The sequence below is a fragment of the Pimephales promelas genome, chromosome 6, assembly GCF_988280905.1.
Source record: "Pimephales promelas chromosome 6, fPimPro1.hap1.1, whole genome shotgun sequence".
Lineage (NCBI taxonomy): Eukaryota > Metazoa > Chordata > Actinopteri > Cypriniformes > Leuciscidae > Pimephales > Pimephales promelas.
In genome coordinates this window covers 5,355,809-5,366,157 of record NC_142774.1, presented here as the reverse complement: position 1 = coordinate 5,366,157, position 10,349 = coordinate 5,355,809, and positions in this window count along the sequence as shown.

The window sequence follows — 10,349 nt, the reverse complement described above, 5'->3', positions numbered from 1 at the left end:
TTTTAAGGAGTCTCTTCTGCTCACCAAGGCTGCAATTATTTGATAAAAAAAACAGTAATATTGTGAAATATTATTACAATTTAAAACAGCGTTTTTCTATGTGAATATATATATATATATATATATATATATATATATATATATATATATAAATAATGTATATAATAGATATATAATGTAAGCGGAATTAAGAAAGATTTCACTGCCAGTTCACACACACACAAAGTCCCCACTTGGTTGGATAGATATCGTTCAGAATGTCCCCTCTTCGCCAGTGTGGAGCGACACTGCTGTTAGTAGTATAGAAATATATAGTTTTAGATCGGTAAGATTGTTTATGTTTTTTAAGAAGTCTCTTCTGCTCACCAAGGCTGCAATTATTTGATAAAAAAACAGTAATATTGTGAAATATTATTACAATTTAAAACAGCATTTTTCTATGTGAATATATATATATATATATATATATATATATATATATATATATATATATATATATAATGTATATAATAGATATATAATGTAAGCGGAATTAAGAAAGATTTCACTGCCAGTTCACACACACACAAAGTCCCCGCTTGGTTGGAAAGATATCATTCAGAATGTCCCCTCTTCGCCAGTGTACAGCGACACTGCTGTGTAGCAATATAGACATGTATATGTTTGAGCATTATATAATGACACACCCACACACACACACATATATGTGTATAAGTATGTATAAGTTACAAAATGAAGACAAGATTTCACTGCCAGTTCACTTCACTGTTCACACAGACATACAGTTCAATTGCAGGCTATATGAGTCCCCTGTTGGTAAGGTAGACATCGGCCAGAGTTTCAGGTCCCCACTTGGCATGTTTTTTTAAAAATAAAAAAATGCATATTTAAAGTTATATTATGAAAAAAGACCTTAAAAGAGAATTTTGTACGTCATTTTTGTTTCTTCAAAATGACCAGAAACACTAGTCCCCTCTTGGCCAGTGTAGAGTGATAGTCCCCTTTTAGTAATATAGACGTGTATGTGTGTGTGTGTGTGTGTGCAAAAAATATCGTAAAATAAAATTAAGTTCCATTTAAAGAAATAATAATAAAAACAGAGTTGCAAAATGTTCCACAATTATGTAAACTAAGTAATGACTGAGATAGCCAAGACAAAATTATGGTTTGGAGTTATTGATAATATTACAATATAAAAAAATATATGATGAGTTCAGATGCAAAAGCCATTTGAATTTTTCTTCGTCAAGCTGTATATTTAAGTTCAGCAATTTCACTTAGCCTAAATGAGATCTTCATTACCATTTAAGTGAAATTGCTGATACAAGCTTGAAAAAAATTATCATTCTAGAAGAAAATTTCAAATGGCACTCTGATGATTTGTAATCACAACATTTTCTCTTGTCAAATCAACTTAAAATATTTATCTAGTTCAGATAACATAATATTTTGAGTTTCTGATGTTTAAATCAATCTCCTTCATTGTATTAACTCAATTTTTCCAGTTCAATAAACTTAAAATTTTAAGGCAACCAGATTACTTCATTTTTTTTAAGTTAAACCAACAATATTTTTTTACAGTGAGGCTTTTGCATCTGAACTCTTCAAATATTTAAGTGTTTATTGACTGTTTGTATTTGAGCATTTGTTTATATAGTATACACACACACACTGTTATGTTTACACAATCTGTATGTTCACCAAGACTGCATTTTACAATTTAATGTTAAAATGTAATTTATTCCTGTGATCAAAGCTGATTTTTCAGCATCACTCCTAGATTTAACTCCAGAAATCACTCTAATATGATGATTTGATCCACAAGAAATATTTTTGACCCCAAACATGCATACATACAAACTATATATGTGTATATCCTACTTCTCTTGTCCTCTGAATAATTCATCTGAGTGACAATGATTCACTGACAGTGATCTGAGTGGACTTTTAGTTGTGTCATCAGTTGAGATCAGGGAGGTCATTCTTCAACTTAAGGGCGGCACACTTTCTTCAAAAGTCTCATGGTCACAGGTTCAGTTTTTAAGGAATGCACAGACTCATCTTATACATTTATAGATGTGCATAGTTTAAATGCAGTGTAGTTCCTATAGCCGCAGCTAGCTGACATATTGTTTGCATCACAATAAATGATACAGTCATTGTCTACCATAATAATGAGTAAGTATTTTTTTTTTTCATTTCAAAATGATGTTCATGAATGAGCCAGTCATAGTGAAAGTGTGAGGCTAGAGAAAAAAAAAGACAAGAAGAAGATAATACATCCAACCGTAAACATGTGGTGTCGGCACAGAGAGCAGTGGCTTCCGCCTCGTTTCTTTGATATCTTCAAATCAAAATGGCTACACAGGAAGTTGGCTTCCTCTCTCTTCAGTCCACCACCACAAAGTTCAATTCCTATTCTAGAAATCATTCTTTTTAAGAATGTGCTTATGTCCCTTATAGAATTAATAGCTATTGTTTTGATTTTTTCTCTCTCTCACTTAATTCAGCAACCATTACTAAAGGTTAAAAACTTTATTGGATCTTTTTGCCACACCATTTTTTTTAGCATCGGTCAAGATACTATTTGTTTTAAAATAATGTAGGTGGTCATGGGCCATATTTTTAGATGTGCATTTGCATTTTTCCTTCAAACAGCTTTCGCTATCAATTGATCCCACTCGCATGACGTCAAACGACTCAGTTTCATCGCACCCAAGTCCAGATCAAAGTCAATTACACAGAAGTGTTCTCCTGTTTTCTTTGAAGGCATATGAGAAGTTGTATTCCCCTTAAAAAAAGAACATTTAAAAGATAATTCTCATACCGTTTCATCACGTTTACTGGAGGTTCCAAGGCACACAATTACATTCACGGCTCATGTAAGCGTTGTTGTTTTCCCCAGTGGAAAGATAATCTGGGTTGACAGATTGTAGTTTAAGGCAGTGAAGAAGGTACGGCATGGGGTGAAAGAGAAAAGCTGAAGAAACGAGAGAAAGTGCCTGCGGTCATATCAGTCAAGCTGGTGAACATGGAGCCCGTGGCTTTGCCGAGAGAGGGAACGCTTAAACATCTTCACCGACTATTAGCACATCCCTGCTCACTTCCCTGCCAGAGACACGCGGATGGAACGGGAGAAGCCTGCAGTTCTATAAACACTTCTCGTAAACCTTGGTTTGGTCACAATTCTTATTGCTTTTGTCTGAAGTAAAAACAGTATAACTGGTGCATGCATTACAGTATGTTAAATATGGAACAATTAAGGTAAAGTATAGAAGCTGTAATGAAGCTTCATCCAATGTGTGTTTAACCTTATAAAGTATAACAATATTTTTTACTAATTTTACCTTTAATATGCTCTATATGAGCACGTTCCTTCTAGAAGTCTGTATCAGATGCTTCAAATCTGTTTATAAAACAGCTGCTTTTCTCTGTTCATCTGAAAATTGAATTTGTGACAATTTAGCTCAATTTCTAATATTTGAACTTCGTAGGTCATAACTCAAAAGCTAACAGTTCATGGTTGCAAAGGACCAAAATATTCATATAGCTTCAGAAGACTTCAAATATAATGCATGTGTTACGTAAAAAGTGATCAGTTGACTTAACTTAAAAAAGTGAGGAAACCCGTTGTCTTCGAATTATTGAGTAATAAACTTCATGTGCATTGACAATTCCACACAATTACATTTTTTCAATTACGCATGAAGTTTATTTAATACATTTAAGACAACGGTTTCTTCACTTTTTTAAAATTAAGTCAACTGATCACTTTTTTATAGTGAGACAACCAAATCACCAAAAATTTGAAAACCCGCTTGACATTATTTGCAAATCTTTCGCTATTTCTGATAGAAAACACGTGTTGATGGCTGAAATATTTTCCAAGGAAATAATTATCAAGTTGGTATACGATAATCTTGACACATAAGGATTTATCAGCAATCATTTACTGGGGTATTCCACTTGTAAAAAGGGTCAAACAACTCTGAAGACCCTAAAGAGACTTAGCTTTTGCATTTGCTCGCAAAAACTTTTGCATTCCCTTGAATATATTTTGCATTCGCTCGCAAAGAACTTAAAAGGTTTGTGAGCAAACACAACGTTTTTTTTTGTGTGTGTGTGGATTTTGGTATTATCAACTGGCCAGAATTTTGAGATCTCAATAAACATGAAGGACGCAACAGAAGTATGTCGAGCTAAACCATTTAGAACCTAACTTAACATAATAAAACATTTTAATTTAACATGAATAGTTAGTACTTGATAACCTTGACAGGACACCAACAAGCAGGACTGTTCCCAGAAAACTACTGTGCAGTTGAGCACATCTCTCCCTCATCTTTCCCTCATCTTGGGCAAGGTTAGCGTTAGCATTCGCACTGACCCGAGAGAGGCCTGTAGGAGTCATGAGTCAGGTAAGAGTGACTCCTTCTGTCCCCACGGGCAAGGAGAACCACGTACAAGTCCTTCACGAGCACATTAATGGAAGAACAACATCCTAAAGAAAGTTTGAGTTAGCTGGAGTCTTACTGTCAGCGCTAACTAACATATGGCTATTAGCATTTAGAACTCAAGCCCCTCCCCCTATTTCCCCACTCAGCCCTCATTATCCCGCTGTGCCGTGGGTCAGGGCACTGTTGTGTCCGCGGCTAATCGTGCTAATGAATGCTCTGCTAATGACTGCGCGGGAACGGTCCCATTGCTGCAGGTGATGCGCAGAGGAGCCTCGTAGCAGTCGGAGACCTTTAGCACAAGACACGCGGATGTCAGCGGGATGAACGAAATTGGCAGGAAAAGGCCGCGCGACGCTGTCTTGCCACTCGAGGGCACGGTAGACAGACAGCGGGCATATGGACGCCAACGAGGACGGGAAATATTTAGAGAGCACAAGTGAAGCCACTTGACGACATGCCAGAAGCCAGTTAAATAAGGTGCAGTGTTCTTCTGACCAATTTTTACAACAGTGGTGTGTTAGGGACATTTGGAGAAGAATATGAGTAGAAACTCATGGAAATTCATCACTCATTTCACTGAAACAGCCATGTGGGGTTTTTTTTTTAAACAATGTTAGAACATGAATATGTCAGCGCTCACTGTATCACAATTAGATGCTTGATATTTATGTTTGGGAACTGAAGGTATTTCATCTGCAATAGATGTTGGTTAGAAGTAATTTATTTAAGACAAAACCCGTTTTATTGTTCTTAATTAAGGATCTTTAAGAAACTAATTTAAAACTTGAAGAAAAATGTGTCTGTGGTAAATGATCTGAATTGCTGTGCTTTGCCAGAACTTGTCAGGGGTGAATTCCTGAGAGATGCACCATTTATTGGCTTCGATTCTGAAAATTATGAAACACTGATCAGGAAATGTTATCTCAGCCCCACCCAATTTGATAAAAAATGTATGTTCCTTAAAATAAATTCTGGCTGTATTACTCCCATTTTTTTAGAGCTCTTATCTAACTACTACGGGTCACCAACATGTCATAAAAAGTGATGTCATTTTCTGATGATATGAGATCAGACCGAGTGTATCAGAGTGTTTTTTTTTTTTTTTTTTTGAGTAACGTCTCACACAAACCCAAATAAATCACATTACACACATGTGAGAGAATGTTCATACCATTGAAAGCACATCAGTCACTGTTTGGGTTCTCCTTCTGTAACCCAAAGACACCTCCAGTCCAGGCTTGGCTCAAAAGTCTTGTGAGGCCTTCCCCTTTGTAATGACATGACTTGTGTTTCAGTTGCAGATTAAGGTGTTTTAGGTTCAATTAAATGACGTCAGACAAGCCGTTGATTGTTTTCAGGCAGCATTCCTTCTCAATTATTTCTGTTAGTGTTTGTGTAAAGAGGACTTTTTAGGTGGCAGCTATTGTCTGGAAATATTATATTTAGCTCTCTGAGGTGATGGTGATTTCCCTTTGTGGTGTTGGGCCCTTGGTGACGTTTCACCTAAATGCTGTTTATAACTGAAAATTGTACAGACATGCATATGAATGCACCTTTGTACATATTTAGTTTCCATCCACATGCATGTTGTTAGCATTGACAGAAGCACATTTGTCTTTATTGAAGGCCACAATGTGCCCCGTTGCATCATACAGTGTTGCAACCAGAGTTTTTCAATAATTCACCCACCCAAAGAGAAAGGGAACAAAAGAGAAAAAAAGGAAAAGAAAACCAGAAATGTGCTCTTCGACCACCCCAATTAGCCATTAGTCTGGCTTCTTTTTTTCACTAACCTTGGAGTGCTTCCTCTTTCTGAAATTAGCAGAAGTGTGTAGCCTATGTATGTGTGTGTTCCAGCACAGCCCCGAATACACACACGAACACACCTTTGATTAACTGATTTATGCTCTGTCTGTGCAGAATGAGGATGAGAAACCGCAAAGATTTACTATTTCATTGTTTCATTTCAACATGTGTAAAGGAAGCCAACAACATGCAATTTTTAGCAGCCCTCGTATAGACGGCAAACTGCTGAATTTTACTGTGAACACCTTCAAAATTGTAGGTGCAACAGTTGTAGAATGAGAGTTGATTGGATCAAGATAAGTGTGTGTAATGAAAATGGCGCCACACAGCAAAAAATCCAGTGTTAAATTAACTCACCTGGGAGTTTAAACGACTCCACACTCAAGAGTGTTAAATTAACACTGGAGCAGTGTTAAAGTTAATGAGGTAATTAAGTGATTAATTGAGTGATGATTAACCAACATTGAAGACACCTGATGTTAACAAGTAGAATCACTGAAGGTGAAAAAAAACGAAATCACAATTTTAAGTCACCATTACGGTGATCAGTGTTTGCTTCAGTCGGCCAGTTAACCCTTACATTGTTTTTACTTTAGATTTTGTTAGGCTGTTGTAACAGCGTTTTTAAATGCCAGATGAACAAAGAGAAAAGGTGATCTGATGGTGTAGGTTGTGTTTTAACAATCAGAATTTAAATAATCAGTTGACCGGATTCACTGAACTCATTTAGAGCCTAATCTCCGACTTAAATTTGTGATTCTACAGTGAAAAAAAATCTGTTTCAGATCATTTTGATGGAGTAGACAAACATTATTTATTCTGGAACCTGAAAAAAATCCTAAACCAGCCTAAGCTGGTTCGCTGGCACAATCAACTTGGATGTTTAAGTAATTTAAACTTAAATTAAACTTAATTTACCAAAAAAAAAACGAGTTGAATTTTGTATAACCTACAAAAAGTTGACTTATTTTGATGAGTTCATAGCTTATTGACCATATTATCATTTGCAGTGTACATTTACTCGACTATGACAAACTAAACACAGAAACGTTTTTCAGACAACGACATTGTGAAAACGACAGTTCCAACGCATTCTCATCCTAGGGCGTCATATAGGTGAGGCTTTTAAAATTGCGTCTAAATCTGACGCACATGGCACCCTTTAGCATCAATATACAACGCATTCTCATCCCAAGGCGTCATATACGACGCTTTTGCTAATGCGTAGACATCCAACGCACATGGCACCCTTTAGCATCAATATAACATGCACAGAGTATGGGTAGGTTTAGGTATGGTGTAGGGTTAGACCACTAGGAGGCGCCTTCTGCCCCATATATATCTGCGTCTCATATTGGTGCCATGTGCGTTGGATGTCTACGCATTGGCAAAAGCGTCAGTATATGACGCCTTGGGATGAGAACGGGCTGCAGTATAAGGCGTTTCGGTTATGGGTGGGTTTAGGTCTGGTGTAGTGTTAGGGTTAGACCACTAGGAGGCGCCTTCTGGCCCATATATATCTGCGTTTCATATTGACGCTAAAAAGGTGCCATGTGCATCGGATGTAGACGCAATTTCAAAAGCGTCACCTATTTGACGCCTTGAGACTTATAGACTAGACGGATCTAACGGAAAACGACTAATAACGCTGCATTATTCATACCAGGCCAGTAAATGGCAATGGCACTTTTTTAGTTTACACGGAGACGATAACAGTCGTTTTGTCTTCAAAATCATGCACTTTTAACCCCATTTTTAATTTGCAGGCCCCAAAAACTCTCGTCGTGTAGTCCATGTTGGGAGACCATCTTAGAGAAACTAACTAGGCTGGATATTTCAGCACGGTAATGACAAAATACAAGAGCAGGAACTGTCAGTGTAGAAGTTAATACGGTTGTTTTAGTTGAATTTCTTCTGTCCTGATGAACCAGAAAACACATCAAAAACAAGCCGCCCTCTGTCACATCTCATGTTATCACTAATCTTCTTCATGTTCTGGAAGTGTTACATGACGCTCAGATGCCCCGCTTGATTGAGCTGTATGGATTTCTGGCCCAGACTCATCAGTCAATATTATAAAGCAGTGAAAGCCATTTCCAGAAACTAGTGTCAACTCACTTCCCTGCACATGGGTTTCAAAGAAGTGTGAGTGTGTATGTGCGAGAGATTGATGTAGAGAGAGTGAAGTCTGGAGGAAGTGTGGTTGGCCAGCGTTCATGCATTGCACTTAAGTGATGCATGTGAAAAATACAAGCGCACGCATACATGGGCTAAATATATATGCATAACGCAAACAATAGAGCATTCATAAATTAGATGGTGGAGAGTAAATGTGATCTGCATGACCCAAAAACACAGTAACTGTTTAGAAAATAATATTAGCATAGTAAAATAGCGAACTTTGCACATATAGCTCAGTATTTGCAACACACTGTTGGTGAAATAGCGGCTCAGGTATTATTATTATTATTATTACATGCTTCTATTTTCATTTGATTCTTGAGTCATGTTTCCTAATGAAAAAGCAAAACGTGCATAACAGAACATATTCACCTTTCGAGGGGGTATGATTTCACTGAGAAGGTAATGTGACATGAATAGCATTTAGGTGATCAGTAGCCAGTGTTACTCATCAGCGAGTGTCAGAGTTATCCGCTAATAAAGCAGCCTTCGCCTGTTCGCATGCGTTCCCATGAGAGAAGATCTGTGGTAATAATGGTGTGACCCAGCGGTGTACTTGCAGATGTTCGAGTCATCTCAGTGTGGTCTGATCGCCCAGTTTGTGTTCCAGCAATGCATCTTCCCATAACCCGTCCTACATGTGGGCGATTCTCACGAAAACCTGGTAAGATCAAAAATAAAAAATGCACAAAGAAAATAAAACCTTTTTTTTTTATTCCGTTATTTAATATTTCATTACAAAATACTTTACAAATATTTTTTTTTTCATCTTGCATTAGCCTCCTTAATAAGAACACGGGGCTGGGGATTCAATGTATTAAAAATATGATTCATTTTCTTCAGGCTAAATACTGTATAATTTCTTTCTATCGGGGCTTTTATTCGTGGTTAAATATGACCTTAGCATTTTCTTGACTGTTTTTGTGAGATTCACTCGTTTTGTGAGATTGCACGTAGCCTACCATGTAATCAGATCCGTCTCTTTTACTCACCCTGTGAATTTCCAGATATTCACACAAACACACTTGTACTCTCAGTCTGTTTGTGAGTGTGAACAAAAAAAAAAAAAAATGCCGTGTCACCTGTGGTTATGTTACTGCGTGTGTATGAGTGTGTGTGTGTGGGTTTTGTCGAGAAACTGAAAGCACTGTGTGAACTGCTGCTCTTCCGCGGCTGATGTCTGAAGCTTTGATAAACAGGGTGTGAACATCTAGAGCATCATTTTACTAGCTACTTATAAATATTGATTTCTCAGTAATGCTCTCTCAGTACTAGACCTTACTCATGAAATGAACGGCCTCATCTCAAGTGCACATCAAATGCTGCAGTTTACGATAAATTGATGGCAACTGTTATCGAATCTCAAATTAACATAATATTCTCCCAGAGAAGCAATTTGGAGGACTTATTACGCAAAATGCACTTTTAAATCGTTTTTCACATATGTGTCTGCAGTGTGTGTACACAACCACCCTATTGTGTTCAAATCGAGCCACTATTTTCTCCATAATTATGAATGTCTCAATTTGAGCCATTCAGGAATGTGATCCAAAGTGGCTCCGCCCCCAACCTGCCGTATTAGCTTAGCTCCTCCCCTCAGTGAGCTCAGCCCGCCATGTTTATCTCCTCTCCCGCGCATTTAACAGCAGCATTCAGGTAAGAAATATATTCTTATTAAAGCTACTAAAGTTATTAGTGATTTTCTGTTCTCCTTTTGTTTTTTGGTTCATATATGTCAACAGTAGTGGGTACTGTATATTACGCTGCGGTCATTTTAATACACAGAGAGATCTGTGCCGAAGTGGATTTTTGAATGGGTTCTTGCTAAATCGTCTGAAATAAGGTCTATGGTGAACAAAGCCTCTAAGTATTTTCACGTTTTGTTCTATGACATAGAACACACAG